Source organism: Pleurodeles waltl, chromosome 5 (assembly GCF_031143425.1).
Source record: "Pleurodeles waltl isolate 20211129_DDA chromosome 5, aPleWal1.hap1.20221129, whole genome shotgun sequence".
NCBI lineage: Eukaryota > Metazoa > Chordata > Amphibia > Caudata > Salamandridae > Pleurodeles > Pleurodeles waltl.
Window position 1 is genome coordinate 1,603,281,288 of NC_090444.1, and position 21,736 is coordinate 1,603,303,023.

The window sequence follows — 21,736 nt, forward strand, 5'->3', positions numbered from 1 at the left end:
ACAATTCCATGATCTTAGACATGGCCATATTCGGAGTTACCATTGTGAATCTACATATAGGTATTGACCTATATGTAGTGCACACATGTAATGGTGTCCCCGCATTCACAAAGTCCGGGGAAATTGCCCTCAACTATGTGAGGGCACTATGGCTAGTGCCAGGGTGTCCTCACACTTAGTAACTTTGCACCTAACCTTCACGAAGTGAGGGTTAGACATATAGGTGACTTATAAGTTATTTAAGTGCAGTGTAAAATGGCTGTGAAATAATGTGGACGTTATTTCACTCAGGCTGCAGTGGCAGTCCTGTGTAAGAATTGTCTGAGCTCTCTATGGGTGGCAAAAGAAATGCTGCTGCCCATAGGGATCTCCTGGAACACCAATACCCTGGGTACCTAGGTGCCATATACTAGGGAATTATAAGGGTGTTCCGGTGTGCCAATCAGAATTGGTAAAAATGGTCACTACCTTCTAGTGACAATTTTAAAGACAGCAAGAGTATAAACACTGAGGTTCTGGTTAGAAGAGCCTCAGTGGCACAGTTAGGAGGCACACAGGGAACACATTCAGGCCAAAACTATGAGCACTGGGGTCCTGGCTAGCAGAATCCCAGTGAGACAGGCAAAAACAAACGGACACACAAGTAAAAATGGGGGTAACATGCCAGGCAAGATGGTACTTTCCTACACAACCTCCCCCACAAGCGAAGGACAATAAGGCTAACCTTGCCCAGATGAGTCTTCATTGTCTAAGTGGAAATGTCAGGAGAGTCCATCTGCATTGGACTGGGTACTCCCAGGTCTATGTTCCACTGTATAGTCCATTCCCTGTAGGGAGATGGACCACCTCAACAATTTAGGGTTTTCACCTTTCATTTGTTTAAGCCATAATAGAGGTTTGTGGTCTGTCTGAACCATAAAGTGAGTACCAAACAGGTATGGTCTCAACTTTTTCAGGGCCCAGACCACCGCAAAGGCCTCCCTCTCTATGGCAGACCAACACTTTTCTCTAGGGGTCAACCTACTGCTGATAAAATCAACAGGTTGATCCTGGCCCTCAGTGTTAAGCTGTCATAGCACTGCCCCAACCCCTAATTCAGAAGCATCAGTCTGGACTATGAAATCATTGGAGTAACAAGGGCTTTTTAGGACAGCTGCAGAGCACGTGGCCTGTTTGAGCTCATCAAGAGCCTTTTGACAGCTAGCTGTCCACAATACCTTTTTAGGCATCTTCCTACTAGTGAGGTCATTAAGAGGAGGTGCAATGAAGCCATAGTTCTTAATGAACCTCCCATAGTACCCTGTGAGGCCTAAGAAGGCTCTCACCTGAATTTGAGTTGTAGGGGGAGCCCATCCCATAATGGTTTGGATCTTCCCCTGCAGTGGTGCAATCTGTTCCCCACCTACAAAGTGGCCCAGATAAACCACTTTCCCCTGCCAAATCTGGCAGTTTGAAGCCTTGATAGTGAGGCCTGCCTTTTGCAGGGCCTCCAAAACTTTCCATAGATGGACCAGGTGCTCATCCCAGGTGGAGCTAAAGACGGGTATATTGTCTAGATATGCTGCACTAAAAACTTCCAAACCTTGCAGGACTGTGTTCACCAACCTCTGAAATGTGACAGGTACATTCTTCAAACCAAACGGCATCACAGTGAACTGACAGTGCCCTCCAATGGTGAAAAATTGAGTTTTAGGTTTAGCATCTTCTGATAATTTAATCTGCCAATACCCTGCAGTTAAATCAAAAGTGCTTAGACACTTGTCAGAAGCCAGTGTATATATTAGCTCATCTGCCCTGGGTATAGGGTGAGCATCAGTTTAGGTTACTTGATTGAGACCTCTGTAGTCAACACAAAACCTAATTTCTCTTTTACCATCTTTCCTGTTAGGTTTTGGGACAAGCACCGCTGGGCTAGCCCATGGGCTTTCTGAAGGCTCAATTACTCCTAAGTCCAGCATTTTCTGTACCTCTTGTTTTATGCAATCTCTGACATGGTCAGGCTGCATATAAATCTTATGTTTGACAGGAAAACTGTCTCCAGTATTGATTGTGTGTTCACACCAGGTAGTGGTACCTGGTATCAGTGAGAAGAGGTCAGAAAATTGGCCTAGGAGATTTATACAGTTGTCCTTCTGCTCAGCAGTAAGGCAATCTGCAAACACCACTCCCTCCACTAAGCCATCTGCTTCAGTTGTGGGGAAGAGATCAGGGAGAGGGTCACTCTCTGCTTCCTGTCCCTCATCAGTTGCCATGAGCAGGGTTAAGTAAGCCCTGTCATAGTAGGGTTTTAGGCGATTGACATGGAGCACCCTAAGGGGACTCCTGGCAATGACCAGGTCTACCAAGTAGGTAGCCTCACCCTTCTTTTCAACAATGAGATGGGGTCCACCCCATTTGTCCTGGAGTGCTCTTGGGGCCACAGGCTCCAATACCACACCTTCTGTCCTGGGTGGTACTGGGTCAGGACAGCCTTCTTTTCATGCCATTGCCTTTGGAGCTCTTGACTGGCCTGAAGGTTTTTACTTGCCTTTTTCATGTACTCAGCCATTCTGGATCTTAGGCCAAGTACATAGTCCACAATGTCTTGCTTTGGAGCTTTTAGAGGTTGTTCCCAACCCTCCTTCACAAGTGCAAGGGGACCTCTCACAGGGTGCCCAAAGACGAGTTCAAAGGGGCTAAAGCCCACTCCTTTTTGGTGTAGCTCCCTGTAAGCAAAAAGGAGGCATGGCAACAGGACATCCCATCTCCTTTTGAGTTTTTCAGGGAGTTCCATAATCATACCTTTGAGAGTTTTATTAAATTTCTCAACCAGACCATTTGTCTCTGGATGATAAGGAGTAGTGAACTTATAAGTTACACTACACTCCTTCCACATAGCTTTGACGTATGCAGACATGAAGTTACTACCTCTGTCTGACACCACTTCCTTAGGGAAACCCACTCTGGAAAGATTCCCCGGAGGGCCTTTGCCACTGCAGGAGCTGTAGTGATCCTTAAGGGAATTGCTTCAGGATACCTCGTGGCATGGTCCACTACCACAAGGATGAATCTATTGCCTGAAGCTGTTGGAGGGTCAAGCGGGCCAACTATGTCAACCCCTACCCTTTCAAAGGGCACCCCAACCACAGGAAGTGGAACTAAGGGGGCCTTAGGTGTGCCACCAGTCTTGCCACTGGCTTGGCAGGTCACACAGGCGTGACAAAACTCCTTAGTGTCCTCTGACATGTGAGGCCAGTGAAACAATGGAACAAGTCTGTCCCAAGTTTTGCTCTGGCCCAAATGCCCAGACAAAGTAATGTCACGTGCCAAGGTCAGAAGAAACTCCCTATACTGCAAAGGGATAAACAATCTCCTGGCAGCTCCAGGTTAAGGGTCCCTTGACTCAATATAAAGGAGGTTGTCTTCCCAATAGACCTTATAGCTATCAGTGACATCTCCATTCTGCTGTTTGACAGCTTGCTGTCTTAAACCCTCTAGTGTGGGACAGGTCTGCTGTGCCACACTCAGCTCTTCCCTAGCAGGCCCCCCGCACCCAAAAGCTCAGCAGTGTCTGCTTCCAGCTCATCTGGTGTAGGTTCTGCACAGGGAGAGGATTCCTCTTCCTCAAAAGGGGAATCTTCTGGAGAGGAAGGGATAGTGGGAAAGGATTTACCCTTGCTACCCCTAGCTTTTGGGAGCACTTGGTCCATTGTTCCAGGATCCAAGTTTCCCTGTCCTCTTTGCTTCTTGGCCTAAGCCCTTGTCAAAGAAAAGATATGCCCAGGAATGTTCAGCATTGCTGCATGAGCCTCCAACTCCACTTCAGCCCAAGCTGATGTCTCCAAATCATTGCCTAGTAAGCAATCTACAGGTAAATCAATGGCTACTACAACTTTCTTTGGACCAGTAACCCCCACCCCCCGGTTGAGATTCACAACAGCCATGGGGTGGCTAAGAGTGTTGTTATGAGCATCAGTCACTTGGTACTGCTGACCAAGTAGGTGTCGATCAGGGTGAACCAGTTTTTCAATCACCATAGTGACACTGGCTCCTGTATCCCTGTAGGCCTCAACCTCAACACCATTTATTAGGGGAAGTTGCTTGTACTTACCCATATTAAGGGGACAAGCAACCAAGGTGGCAAAACCAATACCACCATCAGAGAGTAAAGTAGCCTCTGTGATCTCCCTAACAAGACCAACCCCAACTACATTACCAGTGGTGAGCCCAGTTACACCCTTTGATCGGCTATTTGTAGTAGACTTCCCACCATCACTTCTATTACTAGGGGTACTAGGGGGCGCAGTTGGGGTTGTGGTAGTGGGAGCCTTGGTGTTTTTCTTTGGACAAGTGGAATCACTTGCCCAATGGCCTTTACTCTTATATAAATAACACCATTGCTTCTTTTGATTGTTGGAAGAGGTTTCGGACCCACCACCCCCAGAGGATTTTTGTGGGCCTGATGAAGACTCAGAATGTTTTTTTATCTTTGTCCCTGCCCTTGTCAGAAGACTAACCATCCTTCTTCTTGCCATTCTTGTCACCTGTATGACCTTTTCTGTTCACTCTTGTTCTGACCCATTTGTCTGCCTTCTTTCCCAATTCTTGGGGAGAAGTCAGATCTGAGTCTACCAAGTACTGATGCAACAAGTCTGACACACAATTATTTAAAATATGCTCTCTCAGGATTAGGTTATACAGGCTTTCATAGTCAGTCTCCTTACTGCCATGTAACCAACCCTACAAGGCCTTCACTGAACAGTCTACAAAGTCTGTCCAGTCTTGAGAGGACTCTTATCTGGTATCTCTGAACTTTATCCTGTATTGTTCAGCGGTTAAGCCAAATCCATCTAAGAGTGCATCCTTCAAAACTTTGTACTTCTTAGCATCACTTTCTCTGACAGTAAGGAGTCTATCCCTACCCTTACCAGTGAAAGATAGCCACAGTATAGCAACCCATTGCCTTTGAGGGGCCAACTGTACCATACAGGCCCTCTCAAGTGCAGCAAACCACTTGTTATTGACATCTCCCTCCTTGTAAGGGGGGGGGACTATCTTCTGCAGGTTTCTAGAATCTTGTTCTCTTACAGGATTACTCTCAAGGACACTGCTGCTGCCACCATGGGGAACTAACCCAAACCTCTGCCTTTCCCTCTACATCTAGAGATTCCCGGTCTAAGGCCAACTGTTGCTGTCTCAGCTTCAGTCTGGCCTCTTCCAACCTCAGCTTTCAAAGTTCCCTCTCTAGGGTGTTATCCTCAGGGTGGGAGGCTTGGGAATTCTGTGACACAGAGGAAATGTGGGAATTGGCAGAAGTGGACCTGTCTCTAACTGGCTGGACTCTAGTTACCTGGCCTTTTGGAGTGAAAGATGCCCTACTAATGTGTGACCCCCTCCCACTACCAGCTTCACTAGATGGCCTGTTAGCTGACAGGTCTTTCGATTAACCCTCCCCAGAGTCCTCTGGGCCCTCCCCTGGTTCTTGCTGGGTACCCCCCTCCTCTGACTCCTGATCCTGGGATGGGCCACACTGGTTCTGGTCACTTCCTAGGAGAAGGCTAAGGAGAAGATCTTTGGTAGGGTTCTTACCAATGCTTAAACCTCTTTCTATGCAGAGACCCCTCAAACTTTTAAAGTTTAAACTACCATAGGTTGCCTGGACAACTGTGGGAGTAAGTTCTACTGCAGAAATGATTGTTAGAAAGGGTTTAGGACAGAGAGACAAAAAAGTTTTAGAACCTTTTGGAGAAAAGAGAAAAACTTTTTCAAACTTTTCAGAAAGTTTTTAGAACCTTTTAGAGTGAAAGTAAGACTGTTAAGGTTACTTGTGTATATTTCTAAGTATTTAGAATATGGTTTTCTTATGAAAAGCACAAATGACAAAGTGTTAAAGCAGTTGCAAGTACTTATCCAACCGCTGCACCACGAATGTAGGAGGCTAGTCTGGCTTGTAGGGGTACCAATGGTACTTACACCTTGTGCCAGGTCCAGTTATCCCTTATTAGTAGAGTGTAGTAGTGTTCTAGCGGCTTAGGTTGATAGAGGTAGCTATAGCAGAGCAGCCAAGGCTGAACTAGGAGACATGCAAAGCTCATGCAATACCACTTATATCATATAGGTACTATATCATAAGAAAGACAATACTCAATGTTACTAAAAATAAAGGTACTTTATTTTAGTGACAATGTGCCAAAAATATCTCAGAGGATATACTCCCTTAGGAGGTAAGTAACAGACGCAAAATATACACAACAAACCAAATCAGGTAAGTAAAGTACAGTCAGAAAGTAGTGCAAACACTGTAGAATACAATACGATCCATAAGGCCTAGGGGCAACACAAACCATATACTAGGAAAGTGGAATGCGAACCACGAATGTACCCCAGGCCTAGAATAGTGTGTAGAGGGTCGCTGGGAGTGTAAGAAAACACTAAGGTCCTTCTGCACAGCCATCATCCATCAAGGAGCTGTAGCTCATTGGCAAGTGCTACTATCTCTAGTGCCGCAGGCTAACCCTGTATAGGGGTTCAAATCCCCCAGCGCCCTTTAGTGATGTTCAGGTGGCAAAATATCCAGTATTTATTTTTGTTCATTAAGAAATATTATTTTTACTTAAAGTACAGGAACATTTTGATGATTTTTTTCTTTTTTACTAGAGGCCCAAATTTACAAATCTTGTGCCCCCCTGACCCACCCTCTCCCTCCTTTTGCTCATGTAGGTTAAATAGGAGAAGCAAAGCCTTATCTTCAATTATCAATGTATGAATTGTTTCTACAAACTGATGTTTTGGCAAAGAAAAATGTGGCCTAAGGCGGGTATAAGTAAGCTGTATTATTTGAGGAGAGTGTCATCCAGATAATAAAATAGGTTGCATGGTATTGATTTTTGAAGTAAAAGAAAAGAATAAAGGCAGGCCTTTGGTTGAGTGTGTTTTAAAGATGCACCAACCAGGATTCGAACCCTGGCTGTCTGGGTGGAAGGCAAGGACCTTACCCACTGGACCACACTGGCTTCCACATCTGTAGTTCGTCAAACCTTCCCTATATCATGGCTATGAAGTGTCCTATGCAGTAATTGCCATAAACAATGACACACAGGCCTTTGGCTTGCTGATAGGTGCTTCTGCACAGCCATCTTGGAGCTGTAGGTGAGTGGCAACTCCTTATCTGAAGGCCTTTGAGTGGAAAAATGCTTAGCCCAAGACAGTTTGGCAACTTTAGAAATCTGCTGATGACCATATGTTGAAGGTCGTATCACAGCGGAAGCTCAGCAAAGTAAGCATGGGAGGACATTATTTGCATAGGACAGCCCCTTTCTCAATCCTATTACTATGCTGCAGTTCCCATGTAGCATTACTAGAGGGCAGCACTATGGACATAAATCCACAGAGAGGCTTTAAATCTGCTTGCTGAGCTACCTCTTGTTCACGTTGGTTTATTATGAGCCTATAGAGTGGAGGACTGGAATGAATGAGTGAATAAGTATTGGTGAATGATTGACCTGTATTTGTGGTGAAGGTGCGGGGGGCAGGATTTAGAAGGAAACAACAAGATAAAAGTGTGAAAGCATAGATGCTTGCTGAGAGATAAAGTGTGTCATTTGTCTGTTTGAAGGGGAGGGTGAAAGAAGAACACCAGATCCACAGTCCTCAGGTGGGTGAAGCATGGAGGAATATTCACCCCAAAATGAATACGCTTACACCATCTCAAAGCTTCCATGTGCGATATGATGCTTTGCAGGATGTAGGTTTCCCATGTTTGGGGCATAAATGTGCACCGTTGGTGAGGCTTTTCCCAGAATATCAATAGCACACTCTCTAAAAGTGTCCTTACAGCTGAAATGTCAGGCACTCTTTTGGGGTTCCGAGGCCTAGAAAAAACATACCAAGAGACCTTATAACATGTCCTGCAATGGGGCAATGAAATTATGGGGAGAACATTCCCCCCAAGAATTCTAACACATGTTCCTTGTTTCCCCTCTCAGTACCCCAACCACAGTTGGCCTGTGAGCAGCACCCTTTTGGTCAGTAATAGAAACTGCCAGAAACCAGATCCCCGAATCCTCACCTCCCCCATTTCCCCAAACTTTTTGGGGTACCCCCACCACACAAGGAAGGGTGCAATGAACTAGAATGTGAGAAGCACCCCCAAAAAACACAAACTGCATCACTCTGTGCCTCCTAGCACCCCTTTAATAATACACCCCAACATCCCTTTTAACACTGCTCTTCCAAATTTGACTACTCACCACTACCCCTGCAGGAGATGGGGGGGGCAATAAAAATGATGGGATCTTCCTCCAAAACCCCACCCTTTCTAATTACCCCCTTTGGGTGCCACGGGGGGTTGTTTGCCAGCATCTACTCTGCTCCTCCCACTCTCTGGACTAGATTCCTCACCCCTTCTTCTCCTGAAACTCTTCCCGTGTGACCCCACTCTTGCATTCCTCTCCTCCTCCATTTATGTCCCCTTTCTCCTCTGACTGACACTGCTATCCTCCTCTCACTGCACCTCTCTCAGCCTGCCCTTCTTGCTCCACCCCCCCCGGTTTAACTCAGCCACTGTGCTCCCTCTGACACGAGCCTGGACCTATTCCTGCTCTCTGCACATGCGCACACTCACCTACCAACCACTCACATTCCAAGCACAGCTCCACCCTTGCTCTATTCATACAGACATCCATTGTACTTACCAATTTACCAGCCATCTCCGACTTGCCTCTAGTTTGCCACCATCAGTCACTTGGTGCCAAGCCAGGGACTCGAACCCTGGTCGTCTGGGTGGAATGCAGGAACTTACCCACTGGAACACACTGGTTTCCATGTTAGTATCTTGTCAGATCTTCCCTATATCATGGCTATGAAGTGTCCTATGCAGTAGACACCATAAGCAATGACACACAGGCCTTTGTCTTGCTGATAGGTCCTTCTGCACAGATAACATCCATCAAGGAGCTGTATCTCAGTGGTAAGTGCTACTGCCTCTAGTACAACAAGCTACTCCTGTCCAGGGGTTCAAATCCCCCAGCACCTTTTAATTATGTTTAGGTGGCAAAATACCAGTATTTATTTTTGTTTGTTAAGAAACATTATTTTTACTTAAAAAAAGTACAGGAACATTTTGATGATTTTTTTTCTTTTTTTTATTAGAGGCCCAAATGTACAAATCTTGTACCCCCCTGACCCACCCTCTCCCTCCTTTTGCTCATGTAGGTTAAATAGGAGAAGCAAAGCCTTATCTTCATTTATCAATGTATGAATTGTTCCTACAAACTGATGTTTTGTCGAAGAAAAATATGGCCTAAGGGGGACATAAGTAAGCTGTATTATTTGAGGAGAGTGTCATCCAGATAATAAAATAGGTTGCATGGTATTGATTTCTGAAGTAAAAGAAAAGGATAAAGGCAGGCCTTTGGTTGAGTGTGTTTTAAAGATGCACCAACCAGGATTCGAACCCTGGCTGTCTGGGTGGAAGGCAAGGACCCTAGCCACTGGACCACACTGGCTTCCATGTCTGTAGTTTGTCAAACCTTCCCTATATCATGGCTATGAAGTGTCCTATGCAGTAATTGCCATAAGCAATGACACACAGGCTTGCTGATAGGTCCTCCTGCACAGTCATCTTACTTCAAGGAGCTGTAGCTGAGTGGCAAGTGCTACTTTTTCTAGTGCAGCAGGCTAACCCTCTATAGGGGTTCAAAGCCGCCCAGCGCCCTTCAGTGATGTTCAGATGGCAAAATATCCAGTATTTATTTTTGATCATTAAGAAATATTATTTTTACTTTAAAAAGTACAGGAACATTTGGATGATTTTTTTTTTTTTTTTTTTATTAGAGGCCCACATGTACAAATCTTGCACCCCCCTGACCCACCCTCTCCCTCCCTTTGCTCAAGTAGGTAAAATAGGAGAAGCAAAGCCTTATCTTAATTTATCAATGTATGAATTTGTTTTACAAATTGATGTTTTGGGGAACAGAAACATGGCCTAAGGGGGGCATAAGTAAGCTGTATTATGTGAGGAGAGTGCCATCCAGATAATAAAATAGGTTGTTCCCCCTAGAGGTTGATAGTGGCAAAATTAGATAATACTAATGCTCTGTTTTGTGGTAGTGTGGTCAAGCAGTAGGCTTATCAGAGGGTAGTGTTATGCTTTTGTTGTACACAGACAATAAATGAGAACACACACTGAAAGTCTTAACTTCAGGCCAATAGGTTTTTATCTAGAAAAGTATTCTTTTCTTAATTTATTTTAGAAACACAAGATTCAGAATTCAAGTAAGTACATAAATTGTAAGGTACTTGGCATAGGTAAATATGGAAGTTTGAATTAAAACTGTCATGTACACAGTTGTGGCAGAAATGGCAAAAAACTAATTTACAATTGGACACTGTGCAAAAATGTTACAGTTCCTGGTGGAGGTAAGTAATGGTTAGTTTTTCTGGAAAGTAAAGAACTTCTAAGTTCAGTCTCTGGGGCATAGACAGCCCACCGCTGGGGGTTGATTTTAACCCCAAACACCCAGCACCAGCAACACAGGGCCGCTCAGGTGCAGAGGTCAAAGTAGGGCCCAAATAACATAGGCGCCTAAGGAGACCAGGTGTGCTCAGGTTACAGTCTGCTAGCAGGTAAGTACCTGCGTCCTCGGGGAGCAGACCAGGGAGGTTTTGTAGAGCACTGGGGGTGGGGGAGGTCACAAACAGGCACACAAAATACACCCTCAGCGGCACAGGGGCAGCCGGGTGCAGTGTGTGGTGTAGGTGTCGGGTTTTAGGTATAAATCAATGGAGAGACCCGGGTCACTCTGACGATGCAGCCAGGGCACAGGGGGGCTTCTTGGGCCAGCCACCGACTGGGCAAGGATGAGGGCCGCCTGCTGGTCACTCCTGCACTGGTAGTTGGTTTCTCTCAGGCCTGGGGGCTGCGGGTGCAGTGCTTCTTCCAGGTGTCGGGTTCTTTGTCACCGGGCAGTCGCCTCTGGATTCTCTCTGCTGGCGTTGCTGTGGGGGTGCAGGGAGGTCGTCTCAGGGTGTCCACGTTGTTGGAGTCGCTTGGAGGTCCTCTCTACAGTGTTGTTTCTTCTGCATACGAGCTGGGGTCGTCAGGTGCACAGGTTTGGGAACTCACGGTTCCGGAGTGAGGCTGGAGTCCCTTAAAAGATGGTTTCCTTATTGCAGTTTTGGACACCAACCACTGCCTGTGGCATAGGTAAGTCACCCCTATAGCAGGCCTTACAGCTATAAAGCAGGGTGCACTATACCATAGGTGAGGGCAAAGCTGTATGACCAATATGCCCCTACACTGTCTAAGTCCATTCTTAGACACTGTAAGTGCAGTGTGGCCATATTAAGTACATGGGCTGGAAGTTTGCCATTTCGAACTCCACAGCTCCATGATGACTCCACTGAAAGACTGGGAAGTTTATCAAACTTTTCAGTGCAATAAACCCACACTGATGCCAGTGTTGAATTTGTTGTAAAATGCACACAGAGGGAATCTTAGAGATACCCCCGTACCCTAACCAACCCTTTACTGTTAGGATGACCAGTCTGTGACAGCCAGCCATTATAGGACGAGTTTCTGACCCCATGGGGGCGGGTCTATGTGCTCTCAGGGGTCAGAAGCAAAGCCTACTCTGGGTTGAGGTGCTTCACACCTCCTCCCTGCAGGAACTACAACACTTGGCGGGGAGCCTGAGAGGCTCAGGCCTCCTGTTACAGTGCTAGTGGAGATGCTTGCCCCCCCAGACAAAGCTCCACTTCTGGCTGCAAGTCCGGTGAGAAAATTAGGTAAAACAGGGAGGAGTGACCACTCTAGCTACGACCACCCCTAAGGTGTCCAGAGCGGAAGTGGACCCCTCTCTGCAGAATGCTCCATCTTGGTTTGGAGGACAGGGACCAATAGGGTTAGGAATGTGCCCCCCCCCTCAAAGGGAGTGGAGGCACAGGAAGAGTATAGTCACCCTCAGGGACAGTAGCCACCGGCTACTGCCCCTTGACCCCCGTAATGCCTCTAAATCTAGGATTTAAAGGCACCCCTGAACCTAGCTCACCAGATTCCTAGCGACCTCAAGATAAGAAGAAAGAAGGACAGCTAAGCCGACCCCCCAGCAGTGAAGACTCCAGACGACAACCGGCCTGTCCGCAGCTTCAAGGACTCTGCTTCAAAAAGAGAAAGCATCCTGCAGGACCAGTGACCTCTACAAAATACCCACAGGACTGCCTGCCCACCAGAGAACCAAGACCTCCTGAGGACAGCAGCCCTGTCCATAAGAAACTCCAAGAAGGACTCCAGAACTGCCCCAGATCCGCAAGTCCTGCCCACTTACCACCCGACCCACATGACCATAGCAGGTCCCCAAGTGATTCCAACCTGATGTCCACCCTGGGATGACCCCTCCTAGCCATCACGACGATGCCAGCAGCCTAAATCAAGAGGACCCCCCTGACCACAAGAGAACCAGACGAAGATTCCCGATGCCTAAAGGTACCCCTGCACCCGCAGCCCCCAGGCTTTGAGGAATCCGACAGATGGTCCACAATGTTAAGCAGACAGCCTTCCTCCTTTTCCAGCCTGTGGTTTTCTGGAACCGACCCCCTTGACCCCCCTTGTAGCATTTTTGTGGCCCCCTGGGTCCCCCTACTGAAAAGCATTGGGAGCCCTACGCTGTGTTTGCAGCCTGCACTGAGGGTGTGTGTTTGGTGCTAACCTGAGGCCCCCCTGTACTCACCTAAACCCCCCAGGTCTGCCGTCTGAAGTAGTGGGTTCTTACCTGCCATCAGATCTGTTTCTGAGTGCCCCCACTCTCCATAGGATGCCATTCTAAAACCAACATCAATTTTTACCTCTGCACCCGGCTGGCGCTGTGTTGGTAGTGGTGTCTGTTTGGGGTCATCTTGAACCTCGACCAGTAGACATCCTAACCCCTGGAGACTGGAACTGTAAGTTGATTACTTACCTAAAAACTGAACTAGCACTTTTTCTCCCTTAGGGCTGTTCTGAAAATTGCACGGTCAACTTTTAAAAGTGACAAGTGTTACTTGTCTGTAAACTGCTTTATTTGCCAAACCTAAACAAAGTACATTTGACACATATGCTTGATACATACTTATAACTGTACTTACCTGCAAAGGGAATCTTGTGGTTCTAGAAATAAAGTAACAAATATATTTTTCCTATAAAAATACATTAGCCTGGAGTTAGTCATTGACTGTGTGCCTCATTTCTTGGCTATGTGTGTACAACAAATGCTTTAAACTACCCTTACTGCTTGACTACATGTAATTCTATCTGTATTTAACAACCCGCTCAATCTTGAGCACTGACTCCATATTGTTCCAAGCTTATCTTCAGATGATATCACAATGGTGGTGCAGGTATTCTTCTGAGCAAAGCTTGTTAACGTGTTTTCTCTTTTTCTCACCAGGGAAGGGAACATAACATGGGGAGGCGATACAGATAAGGATGTACCAGGCTGAGAATGTTTATGGTAGAGCAGGGTACAGCATGGTCTTGGAAACACACCGTGAGTTCTGGCAAGTCTCTATTGCGTTTTTTCAACACTGATCTGGTACGGCCAGCACTTGCATTTCATAACTTACTCAAAGGGAGGGGGCTTTCTAGAACCTTCCTTTTAAGTTTATTTAAAGTATATAAGGTGGGGAAGCTTGACACAGAGAGAAGAAACTCATCTCTGGGGGTGGACGCATTGCTCAGAGAGTAATCCTATCAGAGTTTTTCTCTTTTGTCTCAGTTGTCAAGGGTTGCACAACTTGAAGTTGGTCAACAAAGGATCATGTTGGATTCAAGCCCAATGGTGATGCATTTTTAATTCTTATATCTAGCTTTGCTGTGTGCATCCATGAATACGTAGTCACTGCATATTTACATATTATATTCATTGTCGATGTAATGTATTTACTTTGACTATTATTACTCCACTGTTGAGATTATTTTAAAAGTTGCACATGTGTTGCTGCATTCACATTAGGTACTCACGCTATTATCTTTGTGTAACCTGGGAAGTGCCTTAATAAATTAATTACTCAGACTAGGAGTGCTGCATTCTTTGCATTTCTTTTACTTCGTTCCCTCTTGGTCTGAAGCAAAGTGAAACACCACATTACCATAAAAAAGAGCATTAGTATTAACTACTTAAGCCTCTGCTAAGCCTCTGGGTAACCCCTGGACACTGTGCACACTATAGCTCATATAGGGCCATATTTATACTTTTTGACGCAAAACTGCGCTAACGCAGTTTAGCGTCAAAAAATTTAGCGCCGTCTAACGCCATTCTGAAGCGCCATGCGGGCGCCGTATTTATTGAATGGCGTTAGCCGGCGCTACCAGACCGGCGCTGCCTGGTGTGCGTGGAAAAAAACCACGTACACCAGACAGCGCCGGCGTAGGGGGAAAATGGCGTATGGGCGTCTTAAAATGGGGCAAGTCAGGTTGCGTCGAAAAAATCGTCTTAACCCGACTTGCGCCATTTTTTAACGACGCCCATCCCCCATCAACATGACTCCTATCATTGTAAAGATAGGAGTCATGCCCCCTTGCCCAATGGCCATGCCCAGGGGACTTCTGTCCCCTGGGCATGGTCATTGGGCATAGTGGCATGTAGGGGGGCACAAATCAGGCCCCCCTATGCCACAAAAAAAAAAAAAAAAATACTTACCTGAACTTACCTTAATGTCCATGGGATGGGTCCCTCCGTCCTTGGGTGTCCTCCTGGGGTGGGCAAGGGTGGCAGGGGGGGTCCCTGGGGGCAGGGGAGGGCACTCTGGGCTCATTTTGAGCCCACTTGTCCCTTAACGCCATGCCTGACCCAGGCGTTAAAAAGCGGCGCAAATGCGCCGTTTTTGGCCACGCCCACTCCCGGGCGTCATTTTTGCCCGGGAGTATAAATACCACGTAAAGGCCTGGGAGTCATTTTTTAAGACGGGAACGCCTCCCTTGCATATCATTAACGCAAGGAAGGGGTTCACGCTAAAAAATGACGCACACTCCGGGCACTTTGGCGCCCGAAGCGTCTAACGCCATAGTATAAATATGGCGTTAGTTGGCGTTAGTTTAGCGTCGAATTTGCGTCGAAAAAAACGACGCAAATTCGGCGCAACCAGAGTATAAATACGGCCCATAGTATATACAGCACCAGCTTCCTACAGTGTTCACTTTAGCTTCTCCACATTAAGGACTGGCATGAAGTGGGCATGTCTCCTAATCTGACTAATTTTCCGGCCTCTCTTGCTGCCAAAAGTGGGGTCAGGACAGCAAGGGTTGGTCATTTCTGACATCTGGAAAGACCTGGGTCGCATTACAAAGGCGGCTAAGCATTTGAAGCTTCCCATGCTGCAATGTCCATCCTGCCTGGAGGAGGTGACAACACCGCCGTCCAGTGGAGGCTTTTGTCTCTGGACCCAGTGAGCGCTGTCCCTCGTCTTGGGGTGTCAGAAATGGGGCTACGGTGGCTGAACTGGTCCGTACAAGTCAGTCAGTCGACACACTAGAAGCTGTTAAGTTTTCAGGGGGCACCTCTAAGTTGCCCTCTGGGTGCATGTATTGGTAAATCCAACACTGGCTTCAGTGTGGGTTCACCAATACGAGGTGTTTGATACCAAACATCCCTATCTTAAGTTAAGCCATCATGTACCTGGGGAACTTTGTGTAACCAGTGTCCAGCACATGTATTTAAAATGGCTCCACTGATCACTTACTATGTCTGAGAGTCGACAAAGACATAGCAGGGGCATAGGTTCTTGTGCACATATGCCCTCAAATGTAATATAATGCACCCTACTGTAAGGCCTGCTAGAGGGATGACTATAGAAAAGTCACTCTTTTTGGCATGGTTACCCCCACTTTTTCCCTTTTTATCACTGTGTTTAGACTGTTTTCACTGGGATCCTGCTAACCGGGACCCCAGTGATTGTTCTCTGTCCTCTAAATTTGGTTGCTTTGGTACCCTTTACATCCCACAATTGACACACTGGTGTACCCCTCTAAGTCCATTCTATATGGGACTTAGGTACTGTTAGATCTGGCAGCTTTTTAGGGTGTCTCCCCAGTCTTTTTGCCTTCTGAGCTCCTGTTTTATGGTACACTGGATTTTGTTTTTGTTGGTTCCTATGTAAATTGTATTGGTGATAGGTTTATTCATGATTGGCATATTTGATTTACTGGTAAGTCCCTAATAAAGTGCACTAGAAGTGCCTAGGGCCTGTAAATCAAATGATACTAGTGGGCCTGCAGCATTGGTTGTGCCACCCATATTAGCAGCCCTGATATATGGCTCCAACCTGCCACTGTAGTGTCTGTGTGTGCAGTTTTAAACTGCTAATTTGACTTGGCAAGTGTACCCACTTGCCAGGTCTAAACCTTCCCTTTCACTACATGTAAGGCACCCCTAAGGTAGGCCCTAGGTAGCCCCTTGGGCAGAGTGCAGTGTATTTGAAAGGTAGAACACGTACTGGTGTGTTTTACATGTCCTAACAGTGAAATACTGCCAAATTTGTTTTTCACTGTTGCAAGGCCTACCTCCCTCATAAGTTAACATGGGGGCTGCCTTTAAATAACTTTAAAGCGCATATTTCCTTTGAGGGCAGATAGAAATCTGGAGTTTAGGGTCTCTGACCTCACAATTTAAAAATGCATCTTTTGGTGAAGTTGGTTTTTGGATTGTGAGTTTGAAAATGCCACTTTTAGAAAGTAGGTATTTTCTTGCTGAAACCATTCTGTGACTCTGCCTGTTTGTGGATTTCCCATCTGAGTTAGTTTGACAGTTGGGCTGTTTACACCTCTCCTCTAGACAGTGACACAAAGGGAGCTAGTGTGTAGCCTGCATATCCATTTGTGCTGAGACGGAGGGGAGGAGTGGTCACTCACACCTGAAAGGGCTGTGCCTGCCCTCACACCCCCTTGGTGTGTGTCTGGGGCCGGGCCTGGACAAGGAAGGATCTGGCAAACACTTGAGACTTTGCTTTGAAGTTTGCCAACTTCAAAAGGCAGAAAGGGGTAAAAGTAGTAGACCCAAAACTCCAGACTTTTTTAATCTTTCTTGAATCAAGAGGAACCTCTGCCAAGGAGAAGAGCTGAAGAGCTGGAGGAGGAGTACTGTCCCATTGCTGTGTTGCTTTGCTGGACTGGCCTGCAGTTGCTGCTTCTGCCTGAAAAGAGTGCAAAGGGTGAACTTTGCTGTGTGTCCTGCCTGAGAAAGTTCTCCAAGGGCTTGGAGTAGAGCGTGCCTCCTGTTGGAAGTCTCAGGGATGTCAAAGACTTCAGTTTCCTCTTCCACTAGCACTGGGAACTGAGTGCCATGTGCTGTTCAAGGAGAAAAAACAATGCAACGCCGTCAACGACGCCAGTGGCCTGCACCATGACCCGATGATGCCGCACAGAACCGCACTGCCCCGCTTTGCACTACGACCCTGGTCTCACGGACGTTGTCATCGGACAACTTCACTGAGCCGCTGCTCGCACCGCGACCTGTGAGCCCTACACTCTGGCATTGCCTCCTCACACCACAGCCTGGGGGATCCCCGACGACACCGCTCCTGTTGACACCGGCACCGCTGCCTGTACAGGGCCTGTGGAAACCGCTCATGAGGTACACGAAGCATGAGCAGTGGTGCCCCTACAAACTCCAGTTCCAATGCACTGTTGCGGGAAAGCCATCTTAACTGTGTACTGGCCACAGGTCACAGGTTAGCTACATACTACATACAGGCCTGTGGTCCAGCTACATAATGGTAACTCCAAACCTAGGGATGTTTGGTACCAATGCTAATGCCAGTATTGGTGGCATGATTCCATGTACACTGTTGGCTTCTTAGAGGACCCCCACAGTATTGCTCCTAGGGTTTGCGGGCAGCCTGCGCTGCTGCCGCCCCTCAGACTGGTTTCTGCTGCTTGCCCAGTTCAAGCAAGAGAAGGCAGAACAAAGGATTACCTGTGGGAGAGGGAGGTAACACCTTGGAAATAGGTGCTACATGGCTGGGAAGGGGTAGCCTCCCTATGCCACCGGCTTGCTTTTAAGGGCACATTTGGTACCCTCCTTGCATAATCCGGTTTGCACCAGTCCAGGGACCCCTGGTCCCTGCTCTGGTACGTAAGCACACAAAGGAAAGGGGAGTGACCACTCCTCTGTCCATCACCACCCAAGGGGTGGTGTCTATAGCTCCTGCAAGTGGCCACTAGATTCTGCCATCTTGAAAACAAGATGTGAGGAGGCCCCTAGGAGCATCTGGTAGGTCAGGACATCAAACCAATGTCAGTGAACCCCTCTGATAGGTGGTCACCCTGCAGAGTGACCAAGCCCCCTCTTAGGGCTATTTAGTGACTCCCTTGTGGGTGGACCCCCAGATTCGATGTGCAAGACTCCACCAATACTCCTATGCATCAACCTCTTCTGCTCTTGGCCACCGGAACTGCTGCTGGACTCTTGAGGAACCAAACAAGCCTGCAACTCCTGAGACAACCTCGCCTCACAACATTGTTTCTTCAGCTCCTTCCAGCAATTGCAACATTTCCACGGCTGTGCATCCTCTGGGGTCGGTGAGACTTCATTTGCACCAGAGAAACACGAAGGAATCTCCCTTGGAGTGAAGGAGTCACTCCCTTGCATCTTGAGGCACCTAGGGCAACAACGACCGGCTACTGGGATCTTCTGCCATCTGGCTCCAGGAATAACCTCCAACACAGATGGCGGATCTGAGTGGTCCCCTTGGCCCTTTCTAACTGCTGTCCAACTTGGGAGACGGTGAGCCCTTGCCTCTCTTTGCAGGACAGTACTCATGTGCACTGCGACTCTTGCAGTTATTAAGGCTAATTGAGGGGTGTGGCCAAGATGGCGACCGCGCTGATCACATAAGATCGAAGGTCCCGGTGGGCCTGGCAATTATCCTGCAATTTAAGCTGGTGTCCGTAACCCAAAGTGCCCCTGAATGGTGTCGCCAACCACATGGACCTCGGTGGAGCTAAATAGCCCACTTTCGTCCGGTTGAGACGGATAGAGGACAAGTAGCTGGGTCACGCACGAGAGGCCCACTGGGCCTGCTAGGCTGCCAACGAGCTGCGGCCAAGAGACATGGGCTGAGCCTGATCTGGAGGCGGAGACTGGCTGACAAGAAAGTGAACCCCTGCTGCGCCCCTGAAAGCGGATCGGGACCTCGGCCCCAGTCCTGTGGTTCTGGGGAGGCACTCTGATCGGCTGAGCCCTAGCTTCGGGTGTGGTCGGGGAGACACTGAGCCTGCCGGACCCGACGAAGGACAGGGCAGTGCGCAGTGGTACCACTGACTATCGAAGCCCTGGGGGAGAGCCTGGTCACATGGGCAGATGGAGGCAGGCAGTCGGAGAAGGTGAACTCCCGATACATCCCTCCCAACATACTGGACCTCGGTACTAGCCCCTAGTGCTTTGGAGACGGCGCTTGGATTATCCTGGGCCTAGCTGAAGGGAGAGAACGGGAGTCGCTAGGCCCATAGGACCAGGTAGAGGTAAAATGAGGGGAGATGGACCCACCCACCCCGAGACAATTCACTTAAACGCTGAATCCTGATGCATGGCTGGGCTCCCGGGCACGGAGCTCCGGGAGGATGGAGGAGTGATATTCAGAGTCTGTAAATTACCACCAGCGTGTGTGCCTCGCCTTGGGCCCATTCCTGTGTGGCAATAACTGTACATTACCTTATTATGGAAGATAACGCCCTGTGAATGACTTTGAGACAGTACTTCGTCACCCTGCCTTGCTCCAGACGGATGTCTACCACAATTGGAAAATCTAAGCCACTTAAACCATCAGCGGCGGGACCAGATGAGGGTCCGCACTCTAACTTACCGGACTGTACACTGAAGACACTCCACCATCTTGAAACTACACTGCAGTCCCACTCTGTGCAATTTGACAAAGTACTGGAAGCTATCCAGATACTAAAACTTCTCTTGAGTCTTGGATGGACGCAATTACTACACAAGTGAACCTACTTCACACAAATCATCTTAAACTGGTAGACTGTGTGGAGTAAGCAGAATCCACCCTCGCCATGGTGTGACCTACGATGCAGGATGTCCACTCCCAGCTGCAGCGAATGGAAGACGACATGATTGCATTACAGCGAAGAGATGAGGATGGGGAAGGGCACTCTAGCCGCAATAACATACGCCTACTGGGTTTCCTGGAGCATGCCAAGGGTCCGAGCATAGAACTTTTCCTCAAAACCTGGCTCACAAAGACGGTCTTGGAAGGCAAGCCACCAAAATTATTTTCGATTGAAAAAGCGCACTGTGTACTAGGTCGCCCTCGGGTGCCTGGAGCACCACTGTAGGAAAGTACCCTCTTTTTGGCATGTTACCCCCAATTTCTGACTGATCACTGGGATCCTTCTAGTCAGAACCCAGTGCTTATGGTTTTTGGCCTGCTTGTCAGTATGATTCACTGTTTTTTAAAGTATGCTTGACTGCTAACCAGGATCCCAGTACTTATGCTCTCTCTGTTTCCAAAATGATCACTACGTACTGGTAACCTAGTATTTCACTCCAAATTGGCATACTGGACCCTCCTTATAAGTCCCTAGTATATGGTACCTAGGTGCCTAGGGCACTGGGTTCCAGGGAATTCCCATTGGCTGCAGCATTATGTTTGCCACCCATAGGGAGTCCATTCAAAGGCTTCTACAGGACTGCCATTGCAGACTGTGTGTAATGGTGCATGCACCCTTTCACAGCCATTTTCACTGCTCCAGGTCACTTATAAATCACCTGTATGTCTGGCCTTCCAACCCTGAAGGCTGGGTGCAAAGTACCTGTGTGTGAGGGCACCCCTGCACTAGCAGTGGTGCCCCCACATCGTCCAGGACCATTTTTCCTGGACTTCTTGAGTGTGGGGATGCCATTTTACGCGTGCACTGGACATAGGTCAATACCTATGTTCAGCTTCACAAGGGTAACCCCGAATATGCCTATGTAAAGTGTCTAACAACTGGGAATTGTACTCCAATACAGATTCAGTATTGGTTGCACAATCCCATGCACTCTAGGGGCTCCACAGTGGCTGCTCAAGCAACAAGAGGGCAGAAACCTGTCTGTGAGGTAGCAGTAGCGGGGGCTGCCTGGAAAACGTTAGAAGGATGGCATGGCAGCATTTCCTTTGGGAGAGGGGTGTTACGATCTCTCCCTTTGAAAATAGGTGTTACAGGCATGGGAGGGGTAGCCTCCCAGAGCCTCTGGAAATGCTTTGAAGGGCACAGATGGTGCCCTCCTTGCATAATCCAGTCTACACTGGTTCAGGGACCCCCAGTCCCTGCTCTGGCGCACAACTGAACAAAGGAAAGGGGAGTGACCACTCCCCTGTCCATCACTACCCACTGGGGTGGGCCCAGAGCTCCTCCAGAGTGTCCCTGGCTTTTGCCATCTTGGATTCCAAGGTGGTGGGGCATTCTGGGAGCATCTGAGTTGCCAGTGCCAGCAGGTGATGTCAGGGCCCTCCCCTGATAGGTGCTTAACTGGTTACAGGGCTATTTAGGGTCTCTCCTCTGAGTGTTTCTTCAGATTCGGTTTGCAAGACTCCAGCAGGAATCCTCTGCATCCTTTATTTCATCTTCTACCGACGACACCACAGCTGAATCCTCCAGGAACTCTATAAACTGCAACAAAGAAGAAAAGGTGACTTCTGCAACATTGTAACTTCGGCTCCTGCCAACAACTGCAACAGTTTCCAGGTCGTGCATCCTCTGAGGACTGCCCGTCTTCAGCCTGCACCAGAA